Here is a 14,050-nt window from a genome sequence, read left to right as displayed (position 1 = left end):
GCATGCGACAGATAGCACGCATCAGTGATTTTATGTGGTTGAAAAATGTTTGCTATAAATGGATGGAGCAAATCAATCATTAGAAGGTTTGTTTCCGAAAGTGCCCACAATATGAATCAGAAGCAAACTAGAGCCTAGATCCACATTGACACATGTAAACCACCTGGCTCTGTACGTTTGCACTGCAGTATCGCACATAGAAACTCAATGATGGCATGATCAGAAACACACTGCATTCTGAAGAGGTCAGAAGTAAGTGACAAAACCTAACTGATACTCCTCCCTTGTCAGTCCCTGGTCCCTGGGCTGTCGCTGAGGGTAAAGAAGGGTAAGGGGGGGCGGCGTAACTGAGGACAGACGGGGAAGCTGACATTGAAATCATTCTTCTGCACTTGTAACATCACCGTCGCTCTTACCAATTCTCTTTAATCCTCCATGGTCTCACTGGACTGAGAGCCATGATCTGCTCTCTCTCCATGGCAAATGGATTGTACTCAGAGCGGTGCTACCAAGTAAATCTTTATCTAGAGATACCTATCTGCCTCCATGGCAGGAATTTAAAGAGGAAAGCAAGACAAACCAAGCACAACAGATTTGTAGAAGAAAATGTGATGTGGGGGTGCTTCACTAGCAGAGGGGGACGGGTGAGACTTGCCAAGGGCCATGTGACCACTCACGTTTGCAGTCATAGTCAAGCAGACTCCAATGGAACTGCTGGGCCCTGGCAGGCTGGAGCCAAGCACTACCTTTCAAGAAGCAGTCATTTTCTAAATCAGTAACAGCATGCAGTCTTGCCCACAGAGAGGACGTGGCCAGCCCATCCACAGGAAGGCATGTGCTTTGAAGTGTTTTTACCAGCAGCGGGGATGGAAGCTCGGATTTGTCCTGTGGAGATGGATGGCCTGTGGCAGGTGTGTGACAACTGTCCAAAGGAGCCCATGAGCTTCGACCGCAGAACAAAGCAGGGCTCCTGCTCCTTCTGAGAGGAGACCTGCACCTTGGGCCTCATGAGTCCCAGAGTGGCCTGGTCAAATAGGCTAAGGAAGGCAAAGGCAAACAGGCACGCCCATGCACATGCATGCATACACACACATGCACACACACATGCACACACACATGCACATGCACGATTTAGAAGACAACTTTTCTATCTACTGAATGCTTATTTGGACCAACATCTGAAACCACTTCACTGCAACCCAATTAAAATAACTCAACAGTAAAAAAGTGAAAAAACCAAAACCCCTCCCTCGCCCCTAAAAAAAAGCCACTAAAGCAATGAAAAGGTTGCTATTCAATTTCTTTTTGCTAAAGATTTGCCAATGAATGTAATCATGAAGGTGGTGTAGAAAGAAGAAACGTATAATTAGTCTTCCTACATGACTTTCTTTCAAATACCCCTATGTGTTTCAGTATGTCTACATGCAAAAGAAACAGATGCGCATTGTTTGGTGTAAAATTACATGGGATGCTGTCAAAAGCAAGGGGTTTACGTAGGAGTTTCCTTAAGTAACATGCAGTTTAAATGGCTTTTTAAATGGATGAATGGGAGGGGAGAGTGGTGAGATTGAGTTATCTGGAAAAAAACAGGAGACACTCCGTAATCCAGTTTACTTTAAAATAAAGCAAAAGAACTACTTTTTCCAATGTGTATTTACCTAGAGAATAAATTACCAATGTTCATTTCTCTCTACTACTCTTGATTTTTACAAACACGTGGTAGAGAGGCTAGATGAAAAAAAAAAAAAACCAATATGCTCTGGACTGGTGTGCAGAAGGAACTAGGGAACTGAGCGAGGACAGCATGGGTGTGGTGACTGTCAGCCTCTACCTCGTGAGCACACAGCGGCAAAGAGAGGCTCTCGGGGCAATGCCGGATGACAGAATTAAACAGCATATTTCAACTTTGAGAAAGTTAAAAAAAACCATGGCTCCTCACTGAGTACAATGAGGGCTTTATATATAGACTTTAGTTCACCAGCAGAGAAAAATAGAGAAAGATCTATACAGTGACAAAAATGTAGGATGGATACCCCAAAAATGAAGTGTGTGCCCTACAAGTTTCCTTAAAATTTTGCGGAGATGGAAATATTACCTAATTCAATCCTCCATCAACCTAGATGTACTGTGATGTAGATTTTAGTGACGGAGAAACCAAAAGTTAGAAAGGCTAAATAAGGTCATTGCTGAGTCACCAACTAGTGAGTGGTGAAACCCGAACAATAAAATCAAAGAGAGGCAGAACATGACTTTCCGATAACAATGCTTCTCTCTCTGCCCTTGATTTGTCATGCATTCATTCTGCAAACATCTCTTATTATTAGGTCTTGAGCACCATGATCCTGAAGAGAAACGAGCAAGGGTAAACATTGTCCCATGTATAAAAAAACTCATCTTCACAATTTCACACTCAAGTCTCAAAACAGAAGTGTAACAAACCTGCATAATATGTTAGAAAAGCAGAATGCTCTTTTCAACAATGTATTTAAGTTAACACCTATCATCTGGTACAAAATAACGGCATTACATTTTACCCTCTCATATTTCTCTCCAATCCATTTAATCTCTCTAATCTACCAAAGCAGAAAGAAGTCTTGCCTTCTGAAAATCCCCCAGGAACTAATGACAGTGGCAGAAACAGAATTCTCTACACTATTTCCTGATCTCTAATTCTAAATTAGTTGGGTTTTCCCTCTCTTATAGGTCCTGTTAATCCTTCCTCTAGCGAGGATTACACTACTTCTCACTGACTTTCATATCCCTGAAGATGACCTCAACTAACAATTCAGGTGTTTCCAAAAGCAAACAGCGTTATCAAACACGAGAGGAGCTAGTCTAAAAGGCCAAAGAACCCACTAAAGAGGATTGTCGTGATGATTGCACAACTCTTTTTAATATGCATAAATCATTTAATTGAATGATATGTGCATTATATGTCAGTAACACTTAAAAATATTTTTAAAGATTGAAATAATGAAAAATATATAGGCAGGATGAACAATCCCAAGGAGAAAACTATGGGACCAGTGGTTCCAGGGGGACATGGGAGTGGAGGGGTGGGGAGGGGGAGTGGGGAGCCAACAAACACAGAGATAAGGGGAAAACAAGAGATCTAAAGTTGATGGTAAGGAGGGCGTGTAATGAGAGTTGGGGCTTGATCAAGAGCAATGTATCCAAGAGGAAATATTGAGAGCCAAATGGAGGGTATGATAGTGGGATAGGAGGAAGGTCAGAGGAAATAGAGGAAAGAAATAGGAGGCTAAAGCTATTTTAGAGGTATAGCTATCAGCATGTATATATGTAAATATATTAATTTATAAGGAAAGGGATAGAGGCCAATGTGTGTATATTTATATGATGAGTATTAAGATAGCAGATGGACTTTGGGCCTCTACTCAAGGCCTCCCTTAACACAAGAACACTTTGTTCTGATAACCTGCCACTTTGTGATACTCACCTTCCAACATGATCGCTGAAAACAAATGGGTGCATAAGCAAATGTGGGGAAGAGAGCAGATGGTACCCGTTTATCTGGGGTCTTAAAGGCTTGAAGACAAACAAGTGGCCATCTAGCAGGAAAGCAAACAAGTCTACATGGAAGAAGCACACTAGCCTGTGTGATCATGAGGTGTCGATGGGATCAGGTATCGGTATCAAAAGATCCAAAACAACTATATCATGCAAAAGAGAAGGGTTGGAGTGTAGACCCAAAGCCCATCTGTAGATAATTGGACATCCCCTTCACGGAAGTGGTATAAGGACGGGATGATTCAACCAAAGTATAGTATAGCACAAATGAATCACACGTCATTCCTGCATTCCTGAATACTTTCTCCACCAGCCCCCACCCTGACCCAATTCTAACTTACAAATCTGGCTAGACCAGGGAACTCACGTTGGTACAGATAAGAGCTTTAGATACATGGAATTCAGGAAAGATAAATCCCTCAGGTACAGTAATGGGAGTAGTGATATGAGGGTAGGGGGATGGATGGTCAGGGAGGTGGAAGGATGAGAAAATGGGAATCCAACACAAGATTGGATATATAGATCCCTCTCTCCGCAAGGGGATGAATAACAGAAATGTGGGTAAAGGGAGACAATGAGCAGTATATGAAATAACAACAATATATAATTGATCAAGATACACAAGCGTGGGAGAGTGGGAGAGAGAACGAAAGAGGAGCTTATGCCAAGGGCTCAAGTGGAATATGTTTTGTTAGCGATGATGGCAACATATGTACAAATGTGCTCGACACAATGGATGAATTGTGAGAAGAACTGTAAGAGCCCCCAATAAAATGATTCAAAAATAATGAAAAAAGCATTTCCAGTTGGCCGTCAGCAATACATTTAAGCAATCAAATCCATAGAAGCTTGCTTTAAATCCTATATTATAAAAGTTTGAAAATGGTTTGGTACCAAATAGAAGGCATGGGAAAGAGAAAGTCTGAGACTACTTCATTCTTCCGAATCATTAATATTTCAATTCAGCTATTCTTTGGATCATGTCCAAAGAAAATGTATTGTGTTACAACATGGTGTATAAGGGATAATAAAGCAAGATTCCACGCACCAATCCTTCCAGTGACTTCTGAGTACCTTTCAGAGAGTTTTATCACTTTAAATAACTTGTTATCTTACTTAGTTCTTAATCCAGGAGTATATCATACCCTTCTACTTCTAGAGAAATGCACAGACCATTTATAATTCAAAGACTTTTCAGCAACATCTGATCACATATATGTGTCTGCGTACTTCTTTTACGACTTGGAAAACATTTCAAGAAGCTGGATGTCTTTGACATTACAATAAACCAGCACTTTGTGCAAGTAGTACAAATGCAATGCTATCAAGCCCAATGGGATCAAACATTTCTTACTGCACAAAGCAACGCTGCCCTTTGATTTGCTGCTGAAAGAGTTTCTGTTTGTCTTCCTGTTCAAGGGGATCCAGGTCCCATCACCACATCGCACTGTCCACTGTTGATTTCTCTCTTCCTCCTGCCTGGAAGCCCGTCCTACCGCTGCCTTCCTATTTTCTTATAAAGTTTTGCACAATCTGATCCGCTCAAAGCCTTGATTCTATCTACATTTTTACTTCTTATTCAGCTGGTTAACAACAAATGTCTTTACCTGTCAAGGCTTCCGTTCTTATTATCTAAGCAAACATCTGCTTGGCTCACACAGTTCCTTAGATTTCCCTCCTTGAATTGATAGCTTTGATTTTACCTATTTAAAAATGTCAAGAGTAGCCACACAGACAATGTAATTTGAGCTCAGATAAAACACAGTATCTCATATTGGAACTAAGGAAGCTCTGAATTGGGCTGTTGTAACAAATTGTCTGGGGGATAAAAATTTGTAGCGAAAGAACCAGGAATTAAACCCAGGATCTGAGCACAAAGTCTTGTGTCATGGTATGCTACAGCAGTCTCTCAACATGTGACATGGTATCCTGGGCTTACAAGGGTATATCGGCATTGGAACTTCTCCTACATACACTCCACATACAAGCCATTTTTACTCAACATTCTCTACATGAACGTTATCAAATGACAACAGCTTATCATAAATAAGAAATATTCCCAATGTCAGTGTGAAGAGACAAAAATTTATTCAAATTATACAACATTACAAAATGACACACCTACATTTAAGAACATAAAAAAATCACGACTTTTAGAATATCATGTTTTCATTATTCATTAATTTCAGTCTATTAAAAATAGAGTCAAAATAATCATAGATTTTTGTCTAGGCTTTTCACTTTGGAAGGAACCTCTAAGTTCATTTCAAGCTACTCATTATTTTGCAGATGAGAAAACCAGGCCCAGAAAGATTCATTATCATATTTATTAATAAAGGAAGAGCAAGCAGGCTAAAGAACCTGGTCTCCTCACTCCCGCCCAATCCACTGTCCACGGCAGTGGCAGAAGTATATACAGAGTTGGTAGAGGAACATTGAATTTAAGATCTGTTAATTCCTAGTTTCCAAAAAAATTATTATTAATTACTACATAATATTGATGCCTTAAAAATCTTCATGAATCCTTAGCCTTTGGTCTACCACACTATCTTTTTCAAGTGAGTAAAACTGAGGCAACTAATGTATTTTTATCCAGATTGTAAAGTTATTTTCAACCAATCCAAAGACTGCACCCCCACACCCTCACCCCAGGAAATTAAACACAGTTGACGGTATTGAGAAACACCATCACAGTAACTCACAAAAGTATCTCTGAAAAAGCAGGCTTTGGTCTTCCACGTATCCAAAAAGATTATAAAAAATCATCTGAATAAAAAGCTAAGTTCTTCTACCTTTAATTACAAATAAGACAAATACCTTCTAATTTTGTCTTAGTGAAATTTCCTTTTTCAGAGAAACAGAGATTAAGTAGTGTTACAATAAATAAATAAATTCAAGCTTTTTGAAGCCCAAATTTAAAAACCAGCATAGTGACAAGGGTGGTACACACAATCTCAGCTTATGTTCTTGAAAAACAATCACAATATACATTTCATCCCTACTTGCAACTTCAAAACGTTTCTTTGTTAAGTGGCAACATTTAAAAAAAATTTGACAAGGTTTATTTTGATCAGGAAAGTCTCTTTTCCTCTTTCCGATGTCTCTGTTTTAACAACATAGCAAATTATCTTTGCAAAAAAATATGAAAGTCCCAAGGCTTTTCTTATATTAAAACAAAGCTTCAAAAAGGGACACATCCAGTAGCTGAAAGGCAGAGCTGTGCCCCCTTTATTTCCCTGTCTGCATCTCATCTCAATTGAAAATCCAATATAAGGGCAGGCGATAACGTCAGAAGTAACGTATGACCGTGAAAACTGGAACCCAAAGCTAAAACATATTCTAGGGACAGCCAGAGTTAAAATGCAATTCACCACCTTGGCTGTCACTAAGGCAGGAGACCTAGGAAAACGGCAATGCCGTTTTAAGGTTAGGAGCAGCATTGGGTTTAAGAGATGTTCTGAATTCTACTCAGCCGACACTCTTGCACTCCACTTCTTTCCATCGGAGGTCGAGAGTCATAAACCGGTGGTGCTGATGTCAGCGGAAATCCATCCAAAGTGAGGCGGACAGCAAGGGGGGCGGGGGCGGGGGTGGGGTCTGTTTGGGTTTCTCCCCTCCCTACCACAACTGTTTTTCTATCTTCCGAGAGATGAAACTCTTCAGTCTTGAAGGAGAAAGTAAATAAGAGGAAGAACTGTAATTCTTGAGTCTGTGCCAGTTTACAGTATTTAAAAAAAAGGAAAGGGAAAGAATCTGCGCCACAGCTTGGCAGTCGGCCACCTTTACAGTAAGCCATCTAGCGCTTTGTCCAACAAGAAGAACAAAGGAGCCAGTGTAGTGCTGCTGCTCTTGTGTGTTTCAAATATTGTAGAAAGAAGGAATGTAACCCAACATGCAATGGACTCTCTCCTTTTTCACAGTTCTTTCTCCTCAATGACTCTCAAAATACAGTTAAACAAGTCTCTACAAAGCTAAGAGAGCTTGCCGCTTCAAAGAGCTTTAGCTTAAACTCGAAATAACCACTTATTTTGCTTGTTAAAATGAAACCTAGCTACTCGTTTATTTGGAACTTTTAAAAGTGCAAAGCCAAAAAGCACCTAATTCTAGCAATAAAAAGTAAATCAGTTTTATGAAAAACTAACCCTTACACAGAACTCTTAAATGATATTTATGTAGCTGGTTTTCTTTAAAACAGATAGCTTACATTAGATTATTACAAATCTTTCACAAATAAGTAGACATAAATATGAGAAAATTTTCAGGCACTTAATTGCTACTCTAATGGAGTTCCTACCTTATTCCATAAGTAACGTTTCTTTTTAAGTTAGTTTTCAGAACGTTGAAATCAACAAAGCCTCTTTCTTCCCACCCCCACATAGTTATACTTTCTTTGAAAGTATGCTGAAATATAATGGGAACTAAAGTTAAATATACTGAGATCTCTATGTTTTTATTATCTATACAATGCTTCCATTTTTGCCTAGATTATAAAATATTATCTTAAGGAAATATTATCAAAGGAAAACTTATCCCTAATTACTTTTCAGTTTCTCCTCAGAATTTTGTGCTACTGTAGAGGAGGAAAACCAAAAGTAAATAAGTAAAACATGCCATTTGTTAGTGATAAATGCTGAAGAGAAAAACATAGTTTTTAAAGAAGGGTAGAAGGAGACTATGAAATTTTAGATGTTATTAAAAATAGCCAAATCAATCATTGTTAATAGATTCCAACTGATAGCAAAACTATATATTAGAGAAGAATCGCTCTCTTGGGTTTGCTGGGGTATAGATCTCCTAGCTTTCTTCTGTAGTGCCTGTGAGGGAGTTTGACATGCCAAGTGTCCACGATTAGAGTGCTCTTCCCAAAGCTGGGGGTGTGAAGGGGAGCGCAGGTGCTGTCAGTGTAAAGAGAAGATGTTGTCTGGGGCAATGGCACACAGTGACACCCCCCGAGACCCTAACTATCTATGGGAGTAGAACGCCGTTTTCCTTCTGCAGAGCTGATGGTAGTTTCGAACTGCTGACAGTGTGGATTGTAGCCCAATCCGTAACCACTATACCACCAGGACTCCTGGTGGTGTATACATAGTCCCGCAATAATGAAGAGTTATAAGTGGATGCGTAGATGGAGTCATAGCCTAGATGAATCTGGAAGGGAGAGTGGGAGCATAGCCACACACGGGTTTGACCAGAGGCTGTTTGTGCAATAACGACTGCAAATGTATCTATTCATGTAGTGTAGCATTCTGGGCACAAGCGCACAAAACCTTAAATATAGCCAACCACCTTGAACCTCAGAGCTCAGAACGGTGGTCTCCAGAGCAGGGCTTCTCAACCGTCCCCATGCCCCAACCCTTTCATACAATTCCGCATGTTGTGCTGACCCCCAACCATAAAATTATTTTGTTGCTACTCCATAACTGTAATATTGCTACTGTTATTAATCATAATGTAAATATCTGATATGCAGGATTTATTTGCATTGTTACAGATTGAACATAATTAAAGCATAGTGGTTAGTCACAAAAACAATATGTAATTATATTTTGTGAAATATTTCTAATTACAAATAAATGAAATTTTGTCTTGAAGCATGGTGTAGCATGGGTAACGGTACTCATATGTTGGCTGTATCTGCATGTGGGCGGACATGCCTGGGGACAGAGGATTGGTATCTCGGTTCCTGAGACCATTGGAAATAAGTGTTTTCCGATAGTCTTAGGTGATCCCTGTGAAAGGATCGTTCAATCCCCAAAGGGGTCACGACCCACAGGTTGAGAACCTCTGGGGTAGAGACACCAAGGTTAATTGGCATAATATAGTTTCCAAAGACAGTGTTCTACTTCGATGACTAGTGATCTGGCTTTTAAAAGCTGTGAGGAGCCACCTAAGATGCAACTATTAGTTTCTCCCTGTTCAGTGGAAGCATGAAAACTTAAGGTAACCTAGGACAAATTGGGCCAGTAAACCCATGGACCACGTTTACATCAGTCTCTGATCGAGACCAGAAGAAGTAGATGGTGCCCAGTTACGACTAGCAACTGTTCTGAAAAGGATCACATTAGAATGGCTTGAAGAGAGTGCGAGAAAAATGTAGAACAAAACTCAAAATCACGAAAAAGATCAGGTTTACTGGTCAGGTAGAGACTGGTGGAACCTGGAGACTATGGATGACCCTTAGTCACCCTTCATTTCATTTCAGGTCTGGACATGAACCCCAGGGTTCAACTTTCAGCCAAACAATGGCTAGGTCTATAAAGGGAACGATACACTGCTGGGTTCCGAAGGCCTTAGACTAATCCGTCATTTGAGATAAAGGGGGCAGCAATTACCCACAGACAAAGTTCAGAAGGGCCAGGAAAGGAGGAGGAATGGAAACAGGAAACATGGGAGGAAGTGGGTTGTGAGGTTACATTGAGGGGACTGCCGTCAAGGAAATGAAACAAAGTTTGAATGTGAAACTGATACTCTGCTTTGTAAACCATCGCCCAACTCAAAATGAACAGTTTGAAAAATAAAGAGTAAGAAGAGGAGGGAACTGGAAGAGCAGACCACTATGGGAGAAACAGCAAAACAGCTGGCAGTTGGGTAAGAATGTGAAGGGAAACGTAATATTGTCTTAAATACTGGTAGTAGTAACCACAAGAATCAAGCACGAAACATTTGTAAAGAGAGATCACGAATTGTTACAGCCTGGAAGAGGCATCTCATGAAAGGCTGAGCAGCTTAGTAGAGAAAACCCCAACATAATAAATGAGATTTGGGCAGTTTACTGAGATTTTCAGTGTGCTCTGCTTCCATAGATTTGTTTGTTCTTGTCTTGCGCAGACTCATACAAGGGAACTTGTCTGGGGTAGAAGGAGTCCCTCGGGGCTCCCCAGGGAGCCTGCAGCATCTGGGAAAGTAGCAAGAGTGGGGCACAGGTAATGACTGTGTAGCACAGAAGTCTTAAGACTATTCAGTGCCACTTCGAGGGGTCAAAGAGATATGGGCAATAGTATGGAACTGGTAAGAGTCACTTTCTCTCCAATTAAAACCCTTAGGGACTCTTTAGGGAGAATGAAGATTTTTTAAATATAACAATAAGTAAACATTTCATACCCATCAGATTAGCAAAACACTGACAGTTTTTAATACCAACATTGCCATTCCTGTGAAACAAGGAATATCTTCATACATTGTTGGCAGGACTACAAATGGGCACAGACATTTGTAAAAAAAATGTAACTAGGGAAAATTATATATTCATACTACCTGTGCCGTAACATTTTCATATACAGAAATACAACCTGGAAAAATGGTTTCACATTTGTATGAAGAAGCACCCACGCTTATTCACTGCAGGTCTGCTTGGAACAGAGAAAAGAATGTTATTAGCAGGAAAGCAAAGGAGCATGTTATTTATAGTCACCCATATAGTGGGTGACATCAAAGAATTCTCAAATATTCGGTGAAATCTAATAAGAAATTGTATGCCTTCCCTTTTAAAACAAAACACAACCCACTGGGACCGAGTTGATTCTGACTCATCACTCATTCACTCACTGCCATCCGATCAATTCAGACACATGGCAACATTACAGGACAGAGTAGAACTGCCCCTGTGAGTTTTCTGAAACTGTAAATCTTTCTGGGAGGAGAAAGCTTCATCTTTCCCTCTTCTGACTCACAGATAGCCTCTGTAGAATTTCTGAGACTGAGACTCTACATACTTATGGGAGCAGACAGCCTCATCCTTCTCCCATGGAGTGGCTGTTAGGGTTTGAACTTCCAATCATCAGCAGTTTATCTTATGTGCTTTTCCATAATCTGGTACAATCACTAATCCTCCTTACGTTGTATGCTTCTAGACTCTAAGCATTTGCTCATGCAAGCCTCCCTGCCTGGAACATTTTTCCCCCCACCAGTCTTTCTCCTTTCCTTCAGTATTGTGCTCTACACAGATCTAATACAAATTCCTTATCCTGGCAAAACCCTGGCCTTAATCATTCCTTCGACTCAATAGCTATAAAACGTGTGACTCTTATTGTTTGTCATCAAGTCAGTTCCGACTCATAGCAGACCAAGGTGACAGGGCAGAACTGCTCCGCAGGATTCCCACGTTGTCATATTTTATGGGAGATGATCATTGGGTCTTTCCTTCTGAAGAGCAACCAGTGGGTTCAAACCTTCAACCTTTCCATTAGTAACCTCCAACTTTTGAATTAGTAAGTGAGCCCTTAACCACTGAACCCTTAGGGCGCAATGCATGCAATTAAATTAACAGGTGAGCAAAGGAAACTTGACTCCGAAGAACGGAAGATGATCCTAGGGTTCTACCTTGGTTGCTGCGTTGAAGGACACACTTTCTTCCCGAGAAAGCTTCATGGAAGTTACGAGTCAAGTCGAGTCAAATTACAATACTGTTCTTGGATTAAGCACATGACAATAGCGAGCGGCAGTCTTTTCTAGGAATTCAGTGACCAGTTACTGATTCGTCCATTCAACCACGATTCTGCCTCTCCGTAAGTGCCAGCCCCTTTGTTGGGTGCCAAGGAAAAACACAAGAAGATGATCTATGCTCTTAATAAATAACATTTATGCACCTGTATCATTACTTTTAATCTTCACAACTAGATACTACCAATATACCCACTGTACAGGGAAAACAGACTCAAAATTTAAGTGGCTTGTCCAAGTTCGTGAAACTGTCTTGCATTCAAGGCGAGGGAAAGACCGGAAAGTGCCCATTCTAAAGCCACCCAAGACAAGCCTGCAAGCAGCTCAGTCAGGCGAGGAGGGTGTGAAGGTACGTAACACAAACTTTATAGATATAAGATGTATGCATCTGTAATGCAAAATTATTCATTTTAACCTGAGGGTTAACCTATTTGGTTTTTTGTTTTCTTTTATCTCTCTCTCTCTTCAGGGGAGAGTGCAAATGCAGCTCCCCTGCCCCCCAAACCATGCTGTCAAGTCTCCCACATTTGGGGAGATCACGGGGGTCAGCACATCTGAGTGCAATGGATAAGCCTCGCCCTGGGAAAACCACCCTTGTGATCATGGTACCTCCCCTGCCAGGTAAGTATAACATATTTGGTTTTTCTTTTTTTTTTTTCCCAGTGGTTAATTATTTTTTTCTTTAAAAAAAATCATTTTATTGGGGCTCGTACACTTCTTATCATAATCCATACATATATCCATTGTGTCAAGAACATATGTACATTTGTTGCCATCATCATTCTCAAAACAGTTGCCTTTTACTTGACCCCTTAATATCTGCTGCTCATTTCCCCCTCCCCCCACTCCTCCCTACCTCATGAACCCTTCATCATTCATAAATTATTATTATTTTGTCATATATTACTCTGTCCGATGTCTCTCCCCGTCTTCTTCTCTGCTGTCCCTCCCCTAGGGAGGAGGCTATAAGTAGATTCTTGTAATCAGTTCCCCCTTTCTACCTCACAGTCTCCCCACCCTCCAAGCATCACCACTCTCACCACTGGTCCTGAAGAAGTCATCTGTCCTGGATTCCCTGTGTTTCCAGTTGCTTTCTGTGCCTATGTACATCCTCTGGTCTAGCCAGATTTGTAAGGTAGAATTGGGATCATGATAGTGGGGGTGGGAGAGGAAGTATTAGGAACTATTTGGTTTTGAAGCATATTTTTTTTCACCAAAAATAAAATGTACTAAGAATGGCCATGAAAAAATTATGATTTTTTTACAAGATAACTAACTTCCTATTGCCAACCAAGGTGTCTGTGTGGGGGAGGAAAAATAAAGTTTTTAAAAGACGTTATATATAAAACTAAAAAAACAAAACAAATGGTTAGGATCTTATAAATAAAGTGGGATTATACATACAGCAATGAAATACGATCCCTTCCCTTCAACAAAAAACATCGGTGCCTTCCCCAAATGAATTTTTTAAACCGTTAATGTACATAAATTATATCTCAATTTATTTCCTGAGACACTATTTTCAAATTTAATTTATAAACAACAAGATAATTTACCCAAGGTGTGAATATGAAGACCTATAAATTGGACAAGGTAGAAAAACACCCAGAATATTCTCAGAATTAATCTATGACAAGAATTAAAATTTTCACAACTTTGAAATCTAGAACAGCATGTAGGATAGCCTGAAGTATCATCAGACTACATATTTCATTGCATTAGCTAAAAAGTAGCTACACTCATAAGAAATAATGTGACCCTTTTAAACGGCTTTGCATCATTTTCCTTTCTGAATTGGAAAAGCCGGCCTTGGGCTTTACAGCCGAGCCAACTCTGCCTGTCTCGAGCGGCCTTGTCTCTTTGGCTGTCAGACGACGGAGCTGCACTTCTCTGACGGTCTAGGTGATTGTACCCTGGATGTCTAATGGACCTCCGTTCCTTTCCGATGGAAGCCATACTTCTATTCTTTGTTAACAACTACAGGAGTTCACCTATTTTTAATACATCTGAAATTAAACATGACGGCTTTGCTGTCGTGACATGAAGTCTTATAAATGTTAACACAACGGCTGTTTGACTAAGG

General features: G+C 40.2%; 1 protein-coding gene and 1 non-coding gene across 3 annotated transcripts in view; both read right to left on the bottom strand.

Annotated features, from left to right (window-relative positions):
- The window catches only part of NR3C2 (nuclear receptor subfamily 3 group C member 2), a 376,709-nt gene that overhangs the window by 300,275 nt on the left and 62,384 nt on the right, over positions 1-14,050 (bottom strand). The window lies entirely within an intron of this gene.
- Positions 12,434-12,596, bottom strand: LOC142443844 (U1 spliceosomal RNA). Its single transcript, XR_012783585.1, has one exon. It is a non-coding gene; the product is annotated as a U1 spliceosomal RNA (small nuclear RNA).

This window comes from Tenrec ecaudatus, chromosome 3, assembly GCF_050624435.1.
Source record: "Tenrec ecaudatus isolate mTenEca1 chromosome 3, mTenEca1.hap1, whole genome shotgun sequence".
NCBI classification, from domain to species: Eukaryota; Metazoa; Chordata; class Mammalia; order Afrosoricida; family Tenrecidae; genus Tenrec; species Tenrec ecaudatus.
This window is presented reverse-complemented; position numbering and strand designations above follow the sequence as displayed.